At 46.6% G+C, this 19,908-nt stretch overlaps 1 long non-coding RNA gene and 1 pseudogene across 1 annotated transcript; both read right to left on the bottom strand.

Annotated features, from left to right (window-relative positions):
- Positions 1 to 211: 211 nt before the first annotated feature.
- Positions 212 to 1,255, bottom strand: LOC138434755 (uncharacterized). The gene is made up of 2 exons (XR_011254850.1): positions 1,173 to 1,255; positions 212 to 481 (listed from the first exon to the last, which is right to left on the bottom strand). It is a non-coding gene; the product is annotated as an uncharacterized lncRNA (long non-coding RNA).
- A 9,888-nt stretch (positions 1,256 to 11,143) lies between these two features.
- Positions 11,144 to 11,738, bottom strand: LOC138434754 (PEST proteolytic signal-containing nuclear protein pseudogene; annotated as a pseudogene).
- Between the last annotated feature and the right edge of the window lie 8,170 nt (positions 11,739 to 19,908).

Genomic DNA, 19,908 nt, shown 5'->3' with positions numbered 1-19,908 from the left:
TGTGTGACTTTGAGCAAGATACTTAACTTCTCTGAACCTTTCCTCATCTGTTGGCTAGGAATAATAGTGCCTACCCTTAGAGGATTGTGGTGAGAATTTAATGTCATCATGCATATAAAAGTAATCAGTAAATGTCTATCATACAGTAGACATACAGTAGCCCTCTTCAAAAGTAACCTGTTATTTTCATGAGCATGGGAAGCAAAAAATATGACTTTCCCTAGTTACTTTAATTACTCGTCTTTGTATGTCTTTCACATAGTACGTGCTTAGGAAAAGCTGGCTGGTTGTTGGAGAATTTGCTGCCTTTGGAAGGTGCCATTCTCCACATCTCCTTATTCAGTGAGCAACAAGATGCTGGCGGTTACTGGACGTCCACACCCGAGTCCCATGCCTTCCTGAGTAGGATCCACGGCGGCTGGGGGAAGCCCTGGTGACCGCTCCGCCGCCGCCATGGCAGCTTCAACCCCATTTCTGGAAGCTATGGAGAAGCAGGGTATCTAAAGTCAGTCTCCCCAAGGCGGCCCTCCCGATGTCTTCGGGAACCTGTTCTCCCGCCCCGGCAGTCAGGAGTCTCTCCAGGAACCCGGCAAGGCGCTGCTCCCGGGGGCCACACGGTGGCGGCGTAGAGCCGAGTTCCGCGCCCCACCTGGGAAGCGCTGGCAGAGGCAAAGCCCCAAAGGGTGGCCTCCTGCTTCCCACCCTTTTACCAGGACAGGTCACGGCATCCAGGCCGAGAGAACCGCGGGCCTAACCTCACTTCATTACCTCCGAGTGGACCCTCGACTCCCGACCCTAGGCCGGGCACTCCCGGTTCGCTTGACTCGCCCTCCACGCCCGACAAACGCTGCCGGGGCTACCCCGCCGTGCCGCCAGTCCCGCGCAGCACACCTGGAGGGTACCGGGCCCGCTCGTGCTCAGAGTCAGGCTCCGAGCTCGCCGGACGCAGACCAAGCGTCCAGTCCCAACTCCCACAGTGCCCGGGCCCGAGGGATGGAGGTGGGCGTGGGCTCGGACTCTGAGGTCCTCACAGCCCGGACCTCCGGCCCGCTCCATCCTCGGCTTCCGCTTCCGGGCCTGCATCGTCTCCGAGCTTCTCTGAATGCCGCGAATCCCCTTCCTAACCATCCGAACGCAAGTCTCAAGGACTGAAAGCATCCCCAGGGCTCTACCTGTAGCGGGGTCCCCTTAACGACCGGGAGAGGCAAACAGGGCTGGCGCTAGCACATGCCGGGGCGGGGCTTTGGGGGCGGGGCCTCGAGCGGCACTTTGGGGCGGGGCCCTGGGGGCGGGGCCTCCGAGCTAGCGCTCCCGCGGGCCGGGGAGGTACGAGGCGCGCGCAGGGTGCCGGGAGCGCGAACTACGCGGAAACGGGGTGGGGGATCAGGGGGAGGGAAAAGCGCGGGACTGGGGGCTGGGCGGACGCCGGGGGTGGTTTGAGTGAGCGAGAGCAGGGCCGGCTAAACCTGGGAGGTGAATAGTCTGGCCCTGGGGTTGGGCCCGGATTTGGGGCCCCAAAGTGGGAAGGGCAAAGTGGGAAGGGTCTGGGGTGGGGGGGCGAAGGGAAGAAATAAGCAGAAACCCCGCCCACTTTCCGACCTGGGTTTCTTGGAAAGAGCCAGGAAATCTTGGTTGGGGCTTGATCTGTAGGCCATGGTGTTTATAGAGAGGGCTGATAGGGGGCCCCATATGGTTTTTATAGAGATGGCTGATAAAACACCCATTTCCCCCACATTCCAGGAAGTTCTCAGGCTTGTGCCCCAAGTGTTTGGGGGTGCTCAGCAGCCCCCTCCCCCACACGCTGAAGGGTGAGCCCCACCCCGAGAACCCAGGAAGGCCCTGTGGTCCCTCCAGAGCCTGCCTTCATCTTCAGTTTCAACGAGATTTGGGGGGAGAGAGGAAGTGTTGGGGGCCACAGGCCACATACGTCTAGAAAGATCTTCAGGCCCGAGGGCCTTCACTCTTTCCTCTAGCCTGGCTCCAGCAAACCTTACCCTCCTTAGCAGAGGTATTAGAGGGGTCCCCATGGGGAGAAATGGAGCAATTTCAACTGGCTTTTTTCTGTTGCAGTCTGCAAAAAAGGATGTCGGGGGAGGACTGAAGATGAGGTGCCCTGTTAACTCTTCCTGCCCAGCCTAGTGGCTGGCAGGAGCTCAGCAACTGGGCTGAGGTGCGCAGAATCTCGGAGTCCTTTTGTTTTCTGGTGTTCGGGTCTGCTGTAGGCCTGGGAAACACAGCTAGAAACTCTCTATGCCTGTTTTTTAAGCCCTTTAAGTGTTTCTCTTTTGTGTAAAAATAATTCATGCATATTATATTTTTAAATTAAGCTTTACAAAAATATGGATTTGAAAATTGAAAAACGTCTTCACTGATAATGGCTTAACATGTATAAAAACACAGACATGCATAAAGGGGTCAAACCACATATGGTTTTGCAACTTGCTGTACACTGGACATTTTTTATGTGTGTCATTTATAGAAATACTTCATTTTTAAGGAGTTCATAATATTCCAGAATACAGGTACCCCATAATTCTTTTGATCTTCTACTGATAAACATTTAGGTTTATGCTTGTGTTTATAATGACCTTCGTGTTGTTTCATTTTAAATGACAAATATGTGCTTATTGGAAAAAATGTAAATAAAATACTGTTAAAGGCAAGAAATATGGATAAAGGCAGCACCATATTCGTACCAGCTAACTCCTTTATTTTGTAAGCTACATTTTATGGAACACTTACTGTATGCCAGATACCATGCTAAGTCATTCACGGAACAGCAATCAGGTTTGGAGAAATGTCTCCAGTGAGGCTTGCCCAAGGTCACACAGCTAGAAAGTGGCAGAGCCAGGACCCAACTTTATCTGATTCCAAAGCTTTCCTGGCATCTCCCTGTTAACATTCGGGTGTCTTTCCTTCCAACTTTTTTTTTTTTTTTAAACATGCAACAGGACAAAAATACTCACATGTAAATATGCACTGTTTTTCCTCCTCCCCAGGCTTAGTTCTAAGGAACCTTTGTAAGGAGGGCAGAGGGAGACGAATAGACCTAAGTAGAAGACTGGAGAGACCTGGAGGAATTTCATTCCAGCCCCACTCAGGAAGAGCTGCTACTGAGAGAAGGGAGGGGAGTTGGCAGAGTTTGGGTGGTCAGGGATTTGGAAAAAAAGAGAAAAAAGGGAGAGCTTGGGGAGCTGCTGTAGCAGTGTGGAACTTTGAGGAAGAGAGATTTGGGAGGATTCTGAAAAGAGGTCTTGCCATGCATTGTGCTGCATAATCCCTTTGCAGTGTCCTCCAGAGAGCTTTGGTAACAAAGCCTTCTGTTTCCTGTCAGTGCTTTTTGCAGTTGGATCGATTTCTTTTGGGTGAGAAGGGAGCAAAAGAAGACGAGCTTTCTCCAGGTTCCCATGCATTTTGTTTACTTTTTCTTTTATGAAAATGAGATAGCCTCTCTACCCTTGCTCACTCAGTACCCACCCCCTAGAATGCCCTGTCTTTCCCGGATCCCTCTCCAGTCCCCTCATCACTGAAGGCTCACCTCTCCACCTCTTTCCCTCCTGTTGGCCCTTGCTTTTTCCAAGTCCCTCATGATAGCCCAAATCAGGACAGATGACTGGCCCATTGCTGGTAGGCTATATTGAGTACGAATTTTGCCACCACCAGAATCTCTTTGGTTACAAAAAAGTGTGCTGGTTTGCTGGTTTTAGAAATCTCCTGGTGTCAAGCAGAGTACCCACGTTATCATTACCAGGGGAAGACTCTCTAAACGCGTCTACCCATTTCCTTTTGGCATCTGAGTAGTCGAGGAAGACCCAAAGCAGTCAAACACCGGATAGAACAATGCTTTACTCACGTAAAGACAGAACAAGATCAACTTCAGGAGTGGGTGTTGGTCTCTCATTGCCTGGGGATCTCTCGCAGTGATCAGCACAGGGAATTCACTGTATTCACTGTTTTGTGCCACAGAGGAAGGACCTTGTCCCCTCTAAGAGGAGGACAGATACAGCAATGGGGTTGGCTAGATGCCAAATGACCGACATGCTTTAAGCAGAGATGAAAGAGTACTCATGACACCTGAAACAAGGAAGGGAACACACACACAAGTGATAAGTCCAGCACTGGTTGCAGGGACTCTATCTCCTGCTTAGGAAGAGTTCCAGGCCCAGGGCCCACTCTTATGTGGTTGAATAAGGGTTAAAAAACTGCAGACAAGAGACGTTCTCAACATTTGGCCATCGTGACTCTTGTTTCCGTCTTTGTTTTGACTGCTAAGAAACTCAGAACTTAAAAAATCAACATTTTGTTTATTTAAAATGTTTATTTTTGTCTGCGCTGGATCTTTGCTTCCTGCGGCTTTTCTCTAGTTGCCGTGAGTGGGGACTACTCACTAGCTGCAGCGCATGGGCTTCCCACTGTGGTGGCGTCTCTTGTGGCAGAGGCGAGTGGGCACGACAGTTGCGGTGTACGGGCTTAGTTGCTCCACTGCACGTGGAATCTTCCTGGAGCAGGAATCGAACCTATGCCTCCTTTGTTGGCAGGCAGATTCTTAATCACGAGACCATCAGGGAAGTCCCACAACTTTCCTACTGCTGGATCAGTATTTTCTCCTTGTCCCAATTTTCTCAATTACTCATTTTTAGCCTTTAAAAAACGTTTTATTATGGAATATTTCAACATTTGTTTATTTATTTTTGGCTGCGTCAGGTCTTAGTTGTGGTATTCCATCCACTGTAGTTGTGGAGTGCAGGCGTAGGTGCCCCAAGTCATGTGGGATCTTAGGCCCCGACCAGGGATCAAACCAGCATCCGCTGTATTAGAAGGCGGATTCTTAACCAGTGGACCACCAGGGAAGTCCCATTATTATGGAAGATTTCAAACACATGAAAGTAGAGAGAATGTAATAAATTGTCACATACCTGTAACCCATCCTCAATAATTATCAACATTTTGCCAATCTTGTTTCATCTGCCTTCCCACATTTCCTTCCCTCTGAAGTATTATAAAGCACACCCCAGACATCATATCACTTCACTGGAATTATTTCAGCATATGTCTTTAAAAGACAGGGCTTTTTCAAACACAACAGCAATGCCACTATCATACCTAACAAAATTAATACAAATTCCTTAAAACCTTTTAATATCTAGTTCATGTTCAGATTTCTTTAATAGTTAGTTAGTTTCAATCAGGACTCAAATAAGGCTCACATAGTTCATTTGGTTGATGCATCTCATAACTAACTTTTTATCTGTAACAGTTTTCACTTTTCTTTCCTTTCATTTTTCAGGCTATTTATTTATAAACGAAACCAGAGCATTTGTCTATAAAGCTTCCCACATCCCAGAAGATTTGGCTGATTGCTTCCTGATGGTGTAGTTTAACTTGTCTTCTGTCTCTTGAATTTCCAGTAGACTGAACGTTGGATCTAGAGCTTGATCGTGTGTGTTAGTCGCTCAGTCATGTCCGACTCTTGGCGACCGCACGAACTGTAGCCTGCCTGGCTCCTCTGTCCATGGGATTTTCCAGGCAAGGATACTGGAGTTGGCTGCCATTTCTTTCTCCAGGGGATCTTCCCGACCCAGGGGTTGAACCCGGGTCTCCTGCATTGCAGGCAGATGCTTTACTGTCTGAGCTACTAGGGAAGCCCCAGAGCTTGATTAGGTTTAATGTCTTTGGCAAGCATACCTTATTGGCGATGGTGTGGTCTACTGGTTATTTTGTCATTAATCAGTTCAGTTCAGCCGCATCCGACTCTGCGACCCCATGAACCGCACGCAGCACACCAGGCTTCCCTGTCCATCACCGACTCCCAGAGTCGACCCAAACCCATTGAGGTGATGCCACCCAACCATCTCATCCTCTGTTGTCCGCTTCTCCTTGTGCCCTCAATGTTTCCCAGCATCAGGGTCTTTTCCAATGAGTCAGCTCTTCGCATCAGGTGGCCAAAGTATTGGAGTTTCAGCTTCAACATCAGTCCTTCCAGTGAACACCCAGGGCTGATCTCCTTTAGGATGGACCAGTTGGATCTCCTTGCGGTCCAAGGGACTTTCAAGAGTCTTCTCCAACACCTCAGTTCAAAAGTATCAATTCTTCGGCGCTCAGCTTTCTTCACAGTCCAAGTCACATCCATACATGACCACTGGAAAAACCATAGCCTTGACTAGACGGACCTTTGTTGGCAAAGTAATGTCTCTGCTTTTTAATATGCTGTCCAGGTTGGTCATAACTTTCCTTCCAAGGAGTAAGCGTCTTTTTATTTCATGGCTGCAGTCACCATCTGCAGTGATTTTGGAGCCCAGAAAAATGAAGTCCCCCACTGTTTCCACTGTTTCCCCGTCTATTTCCCATCAAGTGATGGGACCAGATGCCATGATCTTCGTTTTCTGAATTTTGAGCTTTAGGCCAACTTTTTCGCTCTCCTCTTTCACTTTCATCAGAAGGCTCTTTAGTTCTTCTTTACTTTCTGCCCTAAGGGTGGTGTCATCTGCATATCTGAGATTATTGATATTTCTCCCGGCAGTCTTGATTCCAGCTTGTGCTTCTTCCAGTCCAGCATTTCTCATGATGTACTCTGCATATAAGTTAAATAAGCAGGGTGACGATATACAGCCTTGACGTACTCCTTTTCCTATGGGAACCAGTCTGTTGTTCCATGTCCAGTTCTAACTGTTGCTTCCTGACCTGCATACAGATTTCTCAAGAGGCAGGTCAGGTGGTCTGGCATTCCCATCTCTTTCAGAATTTTCCGCAGTTTATCATGATCCACACAGTCAAAGGCTTTGACGTCGTCCATAAAGCAGAAATAGATGTTTTTCTGGAACTCTCTTGCTTTTTCAATGATTCAGCGGATGCTGGCAATTTGATCTCTGGTTCCTCTGCCTTTTCGAAAACCAGCTTGAACATCAGGAAGTTCACAGTTCACGTATTGCTGAAGCCTGGCTTGGAGAATTTTCAGCATTACTTTACTAGCGTGTAAAGTAAGTGCAATTGTGCGGTAGTTTGAACATTCTTTGGCATTGCCTTTCTTTGGGATTGGAATGAAAATTGACCTTTTCCAGTCCTGTGGCCACTGCTGAGTTTTCCAAATTTGCTGGCATATTAAGTGCAGCACTTCACAGCATCATCTTTTAGGATTTGAAATAGCTCAACTGGGATTCCATCACCTCCACTAGCTTTGTTCGTAGTGATGCTTCCTAAGGCCTGCTTGACTTCGCATTCCAGGATGTCTGGCTCTAGATGAGTGATCACACCATCGTGATTATCTGGGTTGTGAAGATGTTTTTTGTACAGTTCTTCTGTGTGTTCTTGCCACCTCTTCTTAATATCTTCTGCTTCTGTTAGGTACATACCATTTCTGTCCCTTATTGAGCCCATCTTTACATGAAATGTTCCCTTGGTATCTCTAGTTTTTTTGAAGAGATCTCTAGTCTTTCCCATTCTGTTGTTTTCCTCTATTTCTTTGCATTGATTGCTGAGGAAGGCTTTCTTATCTCTCCTTGCTATTCTTTGGAACTCTGCATTCAAATGGGTATATCTTTCCTTTTCCCCTTTGCTTTTCGCTTCCCTTCTTTTCACAGCTATTTATAAGGCCTCCTCAGACAGCCATTTTGCTTTTTTGCATTTCTTTTTCTTGGGGATGGTCTTGGTCCCTGTCTCCTGTACAATGTCATGAACCTCCGTCCATAGTTCATCAGGCACTCTATCAGATCTAGTCCCTTAAATCTATTTCTCACTTCCACTGTATAGTCATAAGGGATTTGATTTAGGTCATACCTGAATGTTCTAGTGGTTTTCTCCACTTTCTTCAATTTAAGTCTGAATTTGGCAATAAGGAGTTCATGATCTGAGCCACAGTCAGCTCCTGGTCTTGTTTTTGCTGACTGTATACAGCTTCTCCATCTTTGGCTGCAAAGAATATAATCAATCTGATTTCAGTGTCAACCGTCTGGTGATGTCCACGTGTCATATCATATCATGTCCATGTCATATCTGCTGCTGCTGCTAAGTCTAGTGGTACATAATATTGACTCAAAATATTTTTATTGACTGATTCATGATTTCAGGGCCCTTGGCCTACTCTCTTCATTATAGAATTCCCCCCAAAGTTTTATCTGTTAGTTTTAGCATCCACTGATGATCCATTATTTCATTAGGTGTTACAGAATGGTGATTTTCTATTCATAATTCTATTATTCTTTTTGCATTCATTAGCTGGAATTCTTCCATAAAGAATAACTTTTCCTCATCCATTATTTGATTTTCCTGAAATAGTTTGTACAGGAAAGTTAAGATAAATGCTTGATTCCTTTTATGTATTTTTAATTTTTTTGGCTATGCCATGCAGCTTCAGGATCTTAGTTCCCTGACCAGGGACCAGGCCACTCCAGTGAAAGTGCTGAGCCTTGACTACTGGACTGCCAAGGAATTCCCTCTTTTTTTTTTTTTTTTAATAAATTGCCTGAACTCCTTTGTGGAACAAGGTGTTACAAAACAAAGGGGAGTGGGTAGGCAGAGTAGTGGAATGGAAAGAGCACAGGCCTTGAATTTGGACAGCATCCTGACTCCATCGCTTCCTAGCTGTGTGACCTTAGGCCAGCCTTCCGAGCCTCAATTTCCTTAACTGCAGATTGGGGATATTGATCCCTGTTTCCCCACACCTTCAGTAGAATCATTTCTAGGCCTAGATCAAGCAATTCCTTGCACAGGAAAATAAAATATTTTATTTGTTGTGGAAATTTTAGAGGATGCAGATAAATATAAAGAAGAGAATACTAAAAACTCTGAAAAGCATCTAGCGCATGATTGGCATATGGGCTTTTTTAAAATCTTTATCCATTTGGCTGTCTTCATCGTGGCACACACAATCTTCTTTGGGACGCACAGGGTCTCTAGCTGTGGTGCGTGGTAGAGAGGACTCTGAACTGTGGAGGCTCAGTAGTTTCGACATGCAGGCTTAGTTGCTCTGAGACATGTGAGATCTTAGTTTCCCAGCCAGAGAGCGAACCCATGTCCCCTGCATTGCAAGGCAGATTCTTAACCACTGGACCACCAGGAAAGTCCCTATATCAGTATTTTTGACAACTCCAGCTTGACTCTCAGGCTGCCCTGTGTTGGCATCCTTCTGGAAGAGAGTAAATTTAACCAGCCGTGACTCCAGCCTCAGCCTCAGAAAATCCTAGCGAGAGCAAGGGAGGGGGGCCTTTGGGAGGGAGCAAGAGGTGGACTCCTCCGTTCTTATGTCAAGAGCTAGTGAAGTTAGACAGACCTGCCACAAACTTGCAGTGAGATCCTGGGAGAATCACAAGCCCCTGAGCCCTTTTCTCACCTGTAAGCTAGAGGTTGTCAAGGCTGACCTGCCAGAGTCATTGGGAGATTCCCATGAGATGTTGATGTGGAAACACCCACCTTGGAGACAAGTGAGAGGTGTTCAGGAAATAGGGGTTAGCTTGATCTGTCTGGAAACCTCCTTTCTGAGCCCCCATCAAGTGTAAAGTCGTAAGTGCCTCTTGTCACTGAAGGGCTGTGTAAGGCCTGGCTTGAAGTCCAGCTCAAAGTACTGTGTGAACTGGGTAAACCTCTTCCCCTCTGGGGCTTGGATTCTTCCATCTGTGAAATGGCTACATTAGGGGTCCAAATCCAAGCCCCCAGGAGCAGTCAGGTAGCAAGTGAATGAAATGGACGAGGCATTGGGACAATAGCGGGTGGTGGAGACTGTGGTAATCTGATGAGCTTGTTTTATCTAAGAGCGGCTGCCTGCTGATGGTCACAAAAGTGGACTGGAGCCCAGGTGGCCTGACTTTTAAAGAGGCAGGAAAGTTCTATTTTAAATTTTCTTCTTCCTGTTTTATATATATATATATATATATATATATATATACATTTTCTTTTTACAAACCCTTCTCTCTGACTTTCAATAGATCCCAGCAAGGGAGCTGCCGTGTTACGTAGGAAGCTCTGATCCAGAAGCAGGTCATCTATGAATGGTTTAACCCCAGGTTCCCCGCCAATGTGCGTTGTGTGACAGGTGAGGGGGTGGCTGCCTTTCAGTCTGTGCCTCATGTCCCAAGGGCTTTCCCTGACCAGAGGGGCAGCAGAATGTGCCTCCCTGTATTTTTCATTTTAAATTCAAAATTTAAATTCAAGTTATTTGAGGTATTTAGCAACCCGTATGGACTACACAAAACGTACATATAAACAAAATGTAAAATAGGGTTAAGAGCATGGACTCTAAGAGAACTTCATACACCGGCTTTACCACTTAACTGTATGACTTTGAGCAAATCATTTAGCTTCTCTGTGCCTCACTTTTCTTATCTGTAAAACGGAGGTAATTTTTGCACCTACTTCACATGATTGTTGAAAGGATCGCATGAGCAAGGACAGGACTAGGCTGAGGTTACTAGAATGAAGTTAATGAGGAATCATCACGGATGCAGAATTTAAGGGGAGCACCACCAAAAAAACTCAGCGGTGTGTGGGCTTCTCATTGTGGTGGCTTCTCTTGCTGCAGAGCATCAGGCTCTAGAGCGTTTGGGCTTTAGCATTTGTCTGAGCCTTCTGGGCCTTAGTGTGCAGGCTCAGTAGTTGTGGCTCACAGGCTTAGTTGTCCCACAGCGTGTGGCATCTTCCTGGACCAGGGATTAAACCCATGTCTCCCGCTCTGCATTGGCAGGCGGATTCTTTACCACTGAGCCACCAGGGAAGCCCCACACGTGTCTTTTTGAATTGTGGTTTCCTTAGGGTATATGCCCAGTAATGGGATTGCTGGATCTTATGGTAGTTTTTTCCCTAGGGTTTTTTTTTTTTTTTAATTTCAAATTCTCATTAGTGTATCACTCAATATTTAAAAAAAGAAAAAGAAAAAAGAGGCGGCTCCAAAGATAGTCTTATACCATTCCTTTGGCCACCTCATGGGAAGAGTTGACTCATTGGAAAAGACTCTGATGCTGGGAGGGATTGGGGGCAGGAGGAGAAGGGGACAACTGAGGATGAGATGGCTGGATGGCATCACGGACTCGATGGACGTGAGTCTGAGTGAACTCCGGGAGATGGTGATGGACAGGGAGGCCTGGCGTGCTGCGATTCATGGGGTCACAAAGGGTCGGACACGACTGAGCGACTCAACGGAACTGAATTGATTCCTTAAAAAAGGAAATTGTTCCTTTTAACTTTACACCCACCCCACACCCTAATCTCAAAACACATCATTTAATTGTCTTGGTCATGGACATTTCCAAGATGAGATTTTATATTTCGCTTCCATAGCTTCTGGTTATCAGAAAACCCATGCTTTCCTTTATTGAAGGAATTTGGTCCTGCTGATGTTGGTGTATCCCTTCCAATATTCTTCATCCTCATCTTTACTTCTGGAGGCTTTCCTCTGGTTCACTATCTTCATTAAAAGCTGCTGCTACTGAAAATGTTTTTGGAGCAAGTGTTGGAACCTGTTCTTTAGGCTTACTTGAGCCAAGTTTGATGGATATGGCTGAGGCTTTCTTTGCCGTCTGACTACCTATGGCAAATCCAAACTTGGAGATCTTTGTAGGCTTTGTTGGGAGGTCTGCAGTTTCATCTTCAGCTGATCGCTTCTCAGCGCTGCAACTGGAATTTTCCCCTCCGTTACTGGAAGAAACAGTCTTAGTTTTCACAGGTTTTTCTGCTTCTTCTTCAGGTCCTCTGGTGGCTCCAGCTCGCTGCGGCTTCTCAGGCTTCTCCTCTCCCGCCTTCCTGTCCACCATTTTCTCCTTTTTCCCTAGTTTTTTAAAGAATTTCCATACTGTTCTCCATGGCTATATCAGTTTGTATTCCCACCATGGCTTTATTCTTAAAACATGATGGTACACATAGAGAACACCCATTCCACCTCCAGGTCCAGTGGTTCAAGGGTAAGAGAGAGAAAGCATTCGACTTTGTTCACTGTCATATCCCCAGCACCTACCATGGTGCCTCATACATGGGTAGGATCTCAATAAATATTTGCTAAGTGGGGAAAATAACAGGATGACACATATCAAACTTTAGAACAGTGCCTGGCACCAAGTAGGTGGCTCAATAAAATAATAATGGTGATTATGTTTGAGAAGATAACAATGTCATTGTCTGTGGGTCCTATTCTGTCTTCAGACCAATGGTGAACTTGGTATGTTTGACACCCAGAGTGTATCTTTGTTCCCCCCAAGTTATCAGATTTTATTTTTCATTAACTTCTTTAACTTATATTTTCTGGTAATTTTTCAAAAAATATTTTAATTTTTATTGCAATATAGTTGATTTACAATGTTGTGTTAGTTTCAGGTGTACCACAAAGTGATTCAGTTATATTTATTCTTTTTTAGATTATTTTCTCATATAGGTTATCACAGAATATTGAGTAGAGTTCTCTGTGCTATACAGTAGGTCCTTGTTGGTTATCCATTTGTATACAGTAGTGTGGGTAGAATAGATCATTTTTTTAAGGCCAACATGACAAGATTATCTTCAATAATAATTATGAAATAAAACAAATAATAATAATGGCAGAAAAGCAACAAAAATAGTAAAAACTTGCTTTTATTGAACCTCATATATACACTCAGACCAATAAAATTTTTAATAAATTTAAAAAAAATTGTAGTACAAAGGGGAACAAAGTAATGGACTAATAATTTTTGGTTACATTATTTTTTTTAACAAAAAGGGACATACACACACACGACAAAATGCCTCTAAAAGAGGCAACTTGTGAAGTTCAGAGAATGATATGCGCAGAGGATGACAGAACTGCAGTAACAATTTACTGTTTTACCATCATTGTGCTATCACTGTTGATTTCAAATCTGCTGTTTACATGCAGGGACATGGGAACTTCCCTGGGCATCCAGTGGTTGGGACTTTGCTTTCCAATGCAGAGGGTGCAAGTTTGATTCCTGGTCAGGGAGCTAAGTTCCCACATGCCTCACAGGCAAAAACCCAAACCATAAAACAGAAATACTGAAATTCAATCAAGACTTTAAAAATGTAGATAAATGGAGGGACACAGGAACATGAACACTCCCGATGTGAGCTCCAATGATGCTGACCTGCTACGAACTCTCACCTGAAGGTGTATGTTGGGGCCGGTTGTATAACGGAATTCTTCACATTCACTTCCACGTGGAATGCATTATTTATGAAAGGTTAGGTGATAAAATGTACTAATTTGAAGCCTATATATATATACATGTTGCTGCTGCTAAGTCGCTTCAGTCGTGTCTGACCCTATGTGACACCATAGACAGCAGCCCACCAGGCTCCCCCGTCCCTGGGATTCTCCAGGCAAGAACACTGGAGTGGGTTGCCATTACCTTCTCCAATGCATGAAAGTGAAAAGTCAAAGTGAAGTCGCTTAGTCGTGTCCGACCCTCAGTGACCCCATGGACGGCAGCCTTCCAGGCTCCTCCGTCCATGGGATTTTCCAGGCAAGAGTACTGGAGTGGGTTGCCATTGCCTTCTCTGATTTTATATATATATATATATATATGTATATGTATATATGTATATATGTATATATGTATATATGTATATATATATATATATATGTTAGACCATAAAGATCTCTTCAGGAGGGAGGGTTTTATCACCAAGGACATTGTTTAGAATTGCCAGGGCATGGTGATAATAAAAGCTGACACACCCAGTTTCACTAATGTTTTAAACCTCTGCACAGACAATGCATGCCTATGTCTTGCACATGGAGGACTGGCCACCACCCTTACCTGATTCACCTCTTGCCTCAGGCCATCAGTTTCCTATCTCTGGCTGAGACAGTCTCAAGGGCCCTTCCAAAGCTGATGTTGCACTACTTTTAATCCTGGCTCTGCAAGCTATTTCAAGCTATGTGACGCTGGTCCTCCCTCCAAGTCTCAGTTTCCTCATCTGTAGGGGAACAGTAACCCCAAGCCATGTCTTATCCTGTAAGAGCTCAAGGAGATAGTGTGAGAGAAGACTCTGTAAAGAAGGAGACACTGCACACAGGCGGCGGGCACCCAGGTGGCAGGCCTTGATGACAAAGGTGACGATGTTCCTCCAAAGTCATAAAGGAATTGTTCCTAGATCGAGAATCTGAGACAGGGGAAGGGGATCTAGTGGGTGCTGGACTTCACGAATCACTGACAGTGACTTTTTCCTTCCAGGAAAGGCTTGATCCTCTTGGCCCGGAAGCAAGGGGCTGGTCACAATGACCCAGTTCCTCTCTTGCTCTATTACATCCCAGCTGGAGGGAGCAACTTCCCTTCCAGGGGAAGGTGGCCGAGGCAGAAGCAGGGTGTGAGGAAATGCTGATGCCATCTGGCTCTGTAATTAACTTACCTGTTTGTTTAACCATTTCTCCAAAGAGAATGCAAGTTCCTAGAGCAGGGGTTGACAAAAAAAAAAAAAATTTTTTTTTTCCTGAAGAGCCAGCTAGTAAACATTTTAGGCTTTCTTGGCCATATGGTCTCTGTTGCGACTGCTCGACGCTGCTGTTGTAGTGTGGGAGCAGCCCTAGACCGTACGTAAACGGAGCGTGGCTGTGCTCCAATAAAACTTTATTTATGGATCCTGGAATCTGAATTTCACATAATTTTCACACATTATAAAATATCCTTTTGATTTTTTTTCAGTCTTTTAAAGATGTAAAAACCGTTCTTAGCTCATAGGCACATAAAAGAGGCCAGGTTTGGTCCATAGGCCATTCATAGTTTACTCACCCCTACTGGGCAGAGACCCTCTCTGTGTTTTCCTCCACGGTGTCCTCAGTGCCCAGAACAGTGCCTGGCATATAGCTGCCCATTAGTATCTGTTGATGACCCCCTGCTTACTCTCCGCCCGTTGTCTCCAATTCCATCCTCATCTCTTGCTACTGCTGTATCTCCCTCTCCTGCCAGCTCCCATCCTCTGTAACCAGCAGCGAGAAGCTTCTGCATCTCTCTGCCCTCCCGCCCCTGGCCCCATCTCCAGGTCAGTGGAGGACCCCACTAGCTAATTCTCCAGTAGCCCTGGGACTGTCTCATCTGGATGCTCACATGTCTCCTCTTCTTCTCTGACAGCCCTTGGCCTCATATTTATTTCTCCAGCATCCAAAATCTTTTTACTAACAAGGCAGGATCTGGGGCTAGTTTTTGTAGCAGCAGCTGGCCCACTGGTTTCCGGCACACTTAAACTTCTAGCCCTGGGAATGCAGGATTTGCCTGTACACCTCTCAGTCTTCACCAGGACCAGAGAGCAGGCCAGCACCACAGCCCTTGGGAGAGTCCAGGGACAGCTGGTTGAAGGTTGAGGATCTTGCTCCAGGCCTTGGAGATGATGCCCTGGGTTTGGCTGCTCCTGGGGCAGCCTACACACCCTCAGTTTGGTACCTCCTGGGCAGGCACAGCATCAGTTAGAGTCCCTACAACCACAGTTGTTTTGCCTTCCTGGCCAGGAAATTCCATCTTCTAGATCATCCAGGAAAGGGCCAGAGGTGGCTGATTGGTGTAACTTATGAACAAGCTCTTTAGCACAACTTGATCAAAGGAATGGGTTCATTTGGCCAGAAACCTGTACAGCTTGACCAACAGCCTAGTCCTGGCTTTTGGCCTCATTCTTTACCAGCCTCTTGATCACAGTCATGGGAATTCCTTCAAGCTGAAGCCTCTTCTTACGTCTTCATCTCTCACCAATGGAGAACTCACCCAGTGAGCCCCCCAAGCCCCAGTCTACTGCCCTCTTCCTACTTTTCAGGGGCAATAATTTGGAGAGAAGGGAGAGGGTCTAGGATTCCCACATACCCTTTCCAGTGAGCACTGATCGTGCACCAGACACCGCACAGGTATTTTGTTCTCTGACTTCACCTAATAACTCATAACCACTCCTATTTTACAGATGTGGAAACAAACTCAGATATGTTAACTGAAATTCTCAGTCAGGCCACTAGGAAGCGGGCAAGCAGGGGTTAGAGTCCAGGTTGGTGTGGCTCTATTCACAAGCCTATTTTGAGGGCTTGCAGTGACTGCCATATCCAGCGAGTATCAGTAAACAAAACAGACAAGTCTTACCTCATGGAGCTTTTTTCCTAGTGGGAGAAACAAACAATAAACCGGTAAATATACAATATGATTGCTGGTAGAGAGGCGTGCCATGAAAGAAAGATGAGATAATACCACTGGGACTTCTCTGGTGGTCCACTGGTTAAGAATCCACCTGCCGATGCAGGGGACAGGGGTTCAATCCCTGGTCAGGGAACTGGATGCCACAGGCCACGATGAGGACTGAAAACCCTGTGTGCCACAGCCAAGACCTGGTGCAGTCAAATAAATAAATAAAATATTTTTAAACGTTTAATTATCCAGATTAAAAAAATAAGCTGTCATAGCTGCTGCTGATGAGTATTTAAATGCTGAGCCAAGTTCTGGTTAAAGGTAACTACCATTATGATCGTTCCCCACATGTTGTTCCACCTGCTACTGGGAGACACATGTGCCAAGACCTTCCTCTACTGAAAGGCCAAAAAAAAGGAGTGACAGACTCCCTTCCTGGGGCAGGGAGCATCCAGAACCTGCACTCTTGAACACTATAGCAAGCTCATGGCCAGGCTACAGGAGAAGGACCTAAAACCAGGTACTCAGCCCCTATCAGCTCAGACCGCTGCTCCAGGCCAGAATAACCTCTTCCACAGGGGACAGACTAAGAACCTCACCTGTGTCCAGCACACACTTATGAGTCATGCATTTAACAAACACCTCAAGTGACTGCCCAGAACAGCCTGTTTTCATCCTATTATGAATAGTAATCATAGCTAGCTTTTATCCACGCCTCAGAGTGTATCATTTCAGAGCCTGAGATAGATTGGCTGCCTGGATCCGAGTCCCAGGTTTACTGTGTTGCAGCCAGATGCTGCTGCACATATCATTTAACCTCGCTGAGCATCTCCTATGTGCCAGGCAGTGTCAGGTGCCAGGAAAACAAGAAAGAGCCAAGAAGAGCTGATTGCCGCCCTCTCACAGCTTACTGTCTAATTGAAGAGCCAGATGTTAATCAAGCAATCACAAAAACAAATGCAAAAGTATACCTTGAGGTATACGTCCCTGGTGGCTCTGACGGTAGAGAATCTGCCTGCAATGCTGGAAACCTGGGTTGGGAAGATTCCCTGGAGAAGGAAATGGCAAACCACTCCAGAATTCTGTCCTGGAGAACATCATGGACAGTGGAGCCTGGTAGGCTACAGTTCATGGGGTCTCAGAGAGCTGGACACGACTGAGTGACTAACACTTTCGCTTTCACACCTTGAGGAGCACTCAGGAGCAGTGTCCATTGTCCATAACAGGGAGGTAAAGAAAGATGTCCTGGAGGAAGTGATTGCGGAGATAAACTGGCTTGAGGAAGATGGAAGACAGTTTTAAGAACAAAGAACAAGGTGCTGTGGCAGGGGAACTGCAGGAAAGTCAGGAAAGTTCCAGTCAGGGGAACTGCTGGAGCTGGAGAGAAACGGAGAAAACTGTGAGCTGAGGCTGCAGTGAGCTGAGGCTGCAGCGGGATCAGCACATTGTAGGCTATAGATTGGTGTCTTGATGTCCACAGCTCTCTGCTGAGTGACCGCAACATCCCTACTACAATGATGGCAAGCTGACCTGCCCAAGCTCCCAGGCAGGGCCCAGGTGCCCTCTGTCCCCTCCCCCACCCTCCGCTCCATTTTCCATCATGACCTGCTGCCTTTCAGAGGACATGGGAAATGAAATACTCACAGGAAAGCACAATCACTACTGGGTCCTTAAATTGAGATGATGCACTTGATAGGGAATCCTTTCGTGTAAGAAGGGAAAGGACAAGAACAGCAGCTCCAGGAAGGGGGCAGACTGAAGGGAAAATCATTCCAGTTTTGCCTTCACCTACACACTTCCCACTCATCACCTCATTTTCCTCACCCAGTCCTTTGCCCTTATTCTCTGGGTCTCAGTGTGTCTTCCCAAGTTTAACTTATTTAAACTGGTTTGCAGCCAGATATTCGGCACCTGTGTGCAATCTGTTCTGAGTCCTGAGTAGGATGACTAGATTTAGCAAATCAATGGGATACCCAATTAAATCTGAATTCAGATAAGCAATAACCATTTTTTAGTCTCAGTAGGTCCAAATATTACAACGCTATCCCTGAGCAGCAGGGGCTGGGGTGTCAGAAACTGGCTCCAGTCAACTGATAACTAACGCTGATGATAATAACAGGTGCCAACATTGGCCCAGGTTACCTCCGGTTTGGCCCTCATCACGGAAGTAACCAAGTGAGTGAACAAGAGAATGAACTCTGGGCCCAGACTACCAGGGTTGTCTGTCAGCTCTGCCATTTTCTAGCTGTGTAACATTGGAGGGACCCAACAAATGAAATGCTTAACTTCTCTGTTCTCAATTTCTTCATCTGTATATTGGAGTAATAACAGCACCTACTGTATAAAGATGTTGTGAGGATTAAATGCATTTACAGGTGAAGTGTTTAGAACAGTACCTGGTCCCTGGTAAGTGCTGTGTTAATGTTAGCTGTGATTATTCATCTAAGCACACCAGACCAAATGTAAACTCCATGAGAACACGGATTTTCTTTTGTTCATTGCTAGGAGTGGGGCTGGTTTACAGTACATGCTCAAGAAGAGGGCCTGGCATGTAATATATACCCATAAATATTTACTGAATTAAATCTAGTCCTCAGGATATACCAGAAAGATTGGAATCATGATTCCCTTTTTACAGATAAGGAAACAGGTTTAGGGACACGAAAGGAGTTTTCCAACGTTAAGGATGTAGCAAGGACAGGATTCCAACCCAAATTTGTTAGGTTCCAAAGTCTTTTCCACTCAAAACTCAATTCACTTCAACAGTTGAGGTGCTACCCTTGGAAAATCATGAAATAATGGGAGCATGTGGATTCAGGAGAAACCTTCATTGACTTTTTTTAAGGTCCTATAATCCGTTCCCAACCTGCTGTGTGACCTCGGGTAAGTCACCCGAGGGTGACTTTCTGAAGCTGTTTTATGACGTGTAAACCGGGAGGTCATAAGTTGGTGAAGCCTGATCAGAAGAAGACCTCTGATAAACAATCCTGCCTTAGAACAGCTTTGCAAATGGCCATTCTTCCCCCTCCCTGAAACCCGCAAGCCCATCTCTACACTCTTCCAGGGGTGAATCTCACCACACCTGGACTCCTAACACCGCTTTAGATGGAGGCTGAGTCTCTCCAGGGGGAATCCCTCTCCCTGGCCTCTTACTACAAGTGCAGCCCAAGTGTCGGTGGATCCTGGGAGCCTCCCCAGAGGGGGCACAAACCCAAATCAGCCCGGAGCCAGGTTTGCAGCTGGAGAGATTCTGGAGAGACATGGCTTGAAAAGAGCAAAGCACACGTATTAAGATATCAGTCTGGAGGCACTGTGGGCCCTGATGGTGGCGAAATAAGATCCGTACCCTGCCCGGAGCTGGGGCGCAGGGGATCCCACTGTCGCTTTGGGGGTGTGGGAGGGTGGGATGCGGAGAGTGTCCTAGGGCCTCGCAACGAGGGGAGTACGGCTTAGGCTCCTTTCCTTTTCCAGCTTCTCCCTAGGTCAGGCCTAGGACATTCGGTGTGACTGGGAGTGGGGGGGAGGGGCGGCGGTGGTTTGAGGGGAGATAGGGGAGGTAAAGGGAATAAAGGGGTACAGGCCCGCTGGAGAGAGAGGGGGCATCTGGGGAGCTATTCCAAATGAGCTGAGTGTGGGGCGGTTTGGGCCCCGGGGACCGGGCTTGGGAGGGAGGAGCCAGGAGGGCCTCTCCTGGGTGGAGGGGAGCGTGGGCCCGGGGCTCACGGTGGAGGCGGGGCCCTCACTCCCGGCTTGGCGGAGGCGGGGGTCCTCCCTGGGAATGCCGCGCCGCGGGGGCTGGGGCGGGGCTTCGCTGTCCCCGCCCCCTCGCGCAGGT

The sequence above is a fragment of the Ovis canadensis genome, chromosome 2, assembly GCF_042477335.2.
Source record: "Ovis canadensis isolate MfBH-ARS-UI-01 breed Bighorn chromosome 2, ARS-UI_OviCan_v2, whole genome shotgun sequence".
Taxonomy (NCBI): domain Eukaryota; kingdom Metazoa; phylum Chordata; class Mammalia; order Artiodactyla; family Bovidae; genus Ovis; species Ovis canadensis.
This window is presented reverse-complemented; position numbering and strand designations above follow the sequence as displayed.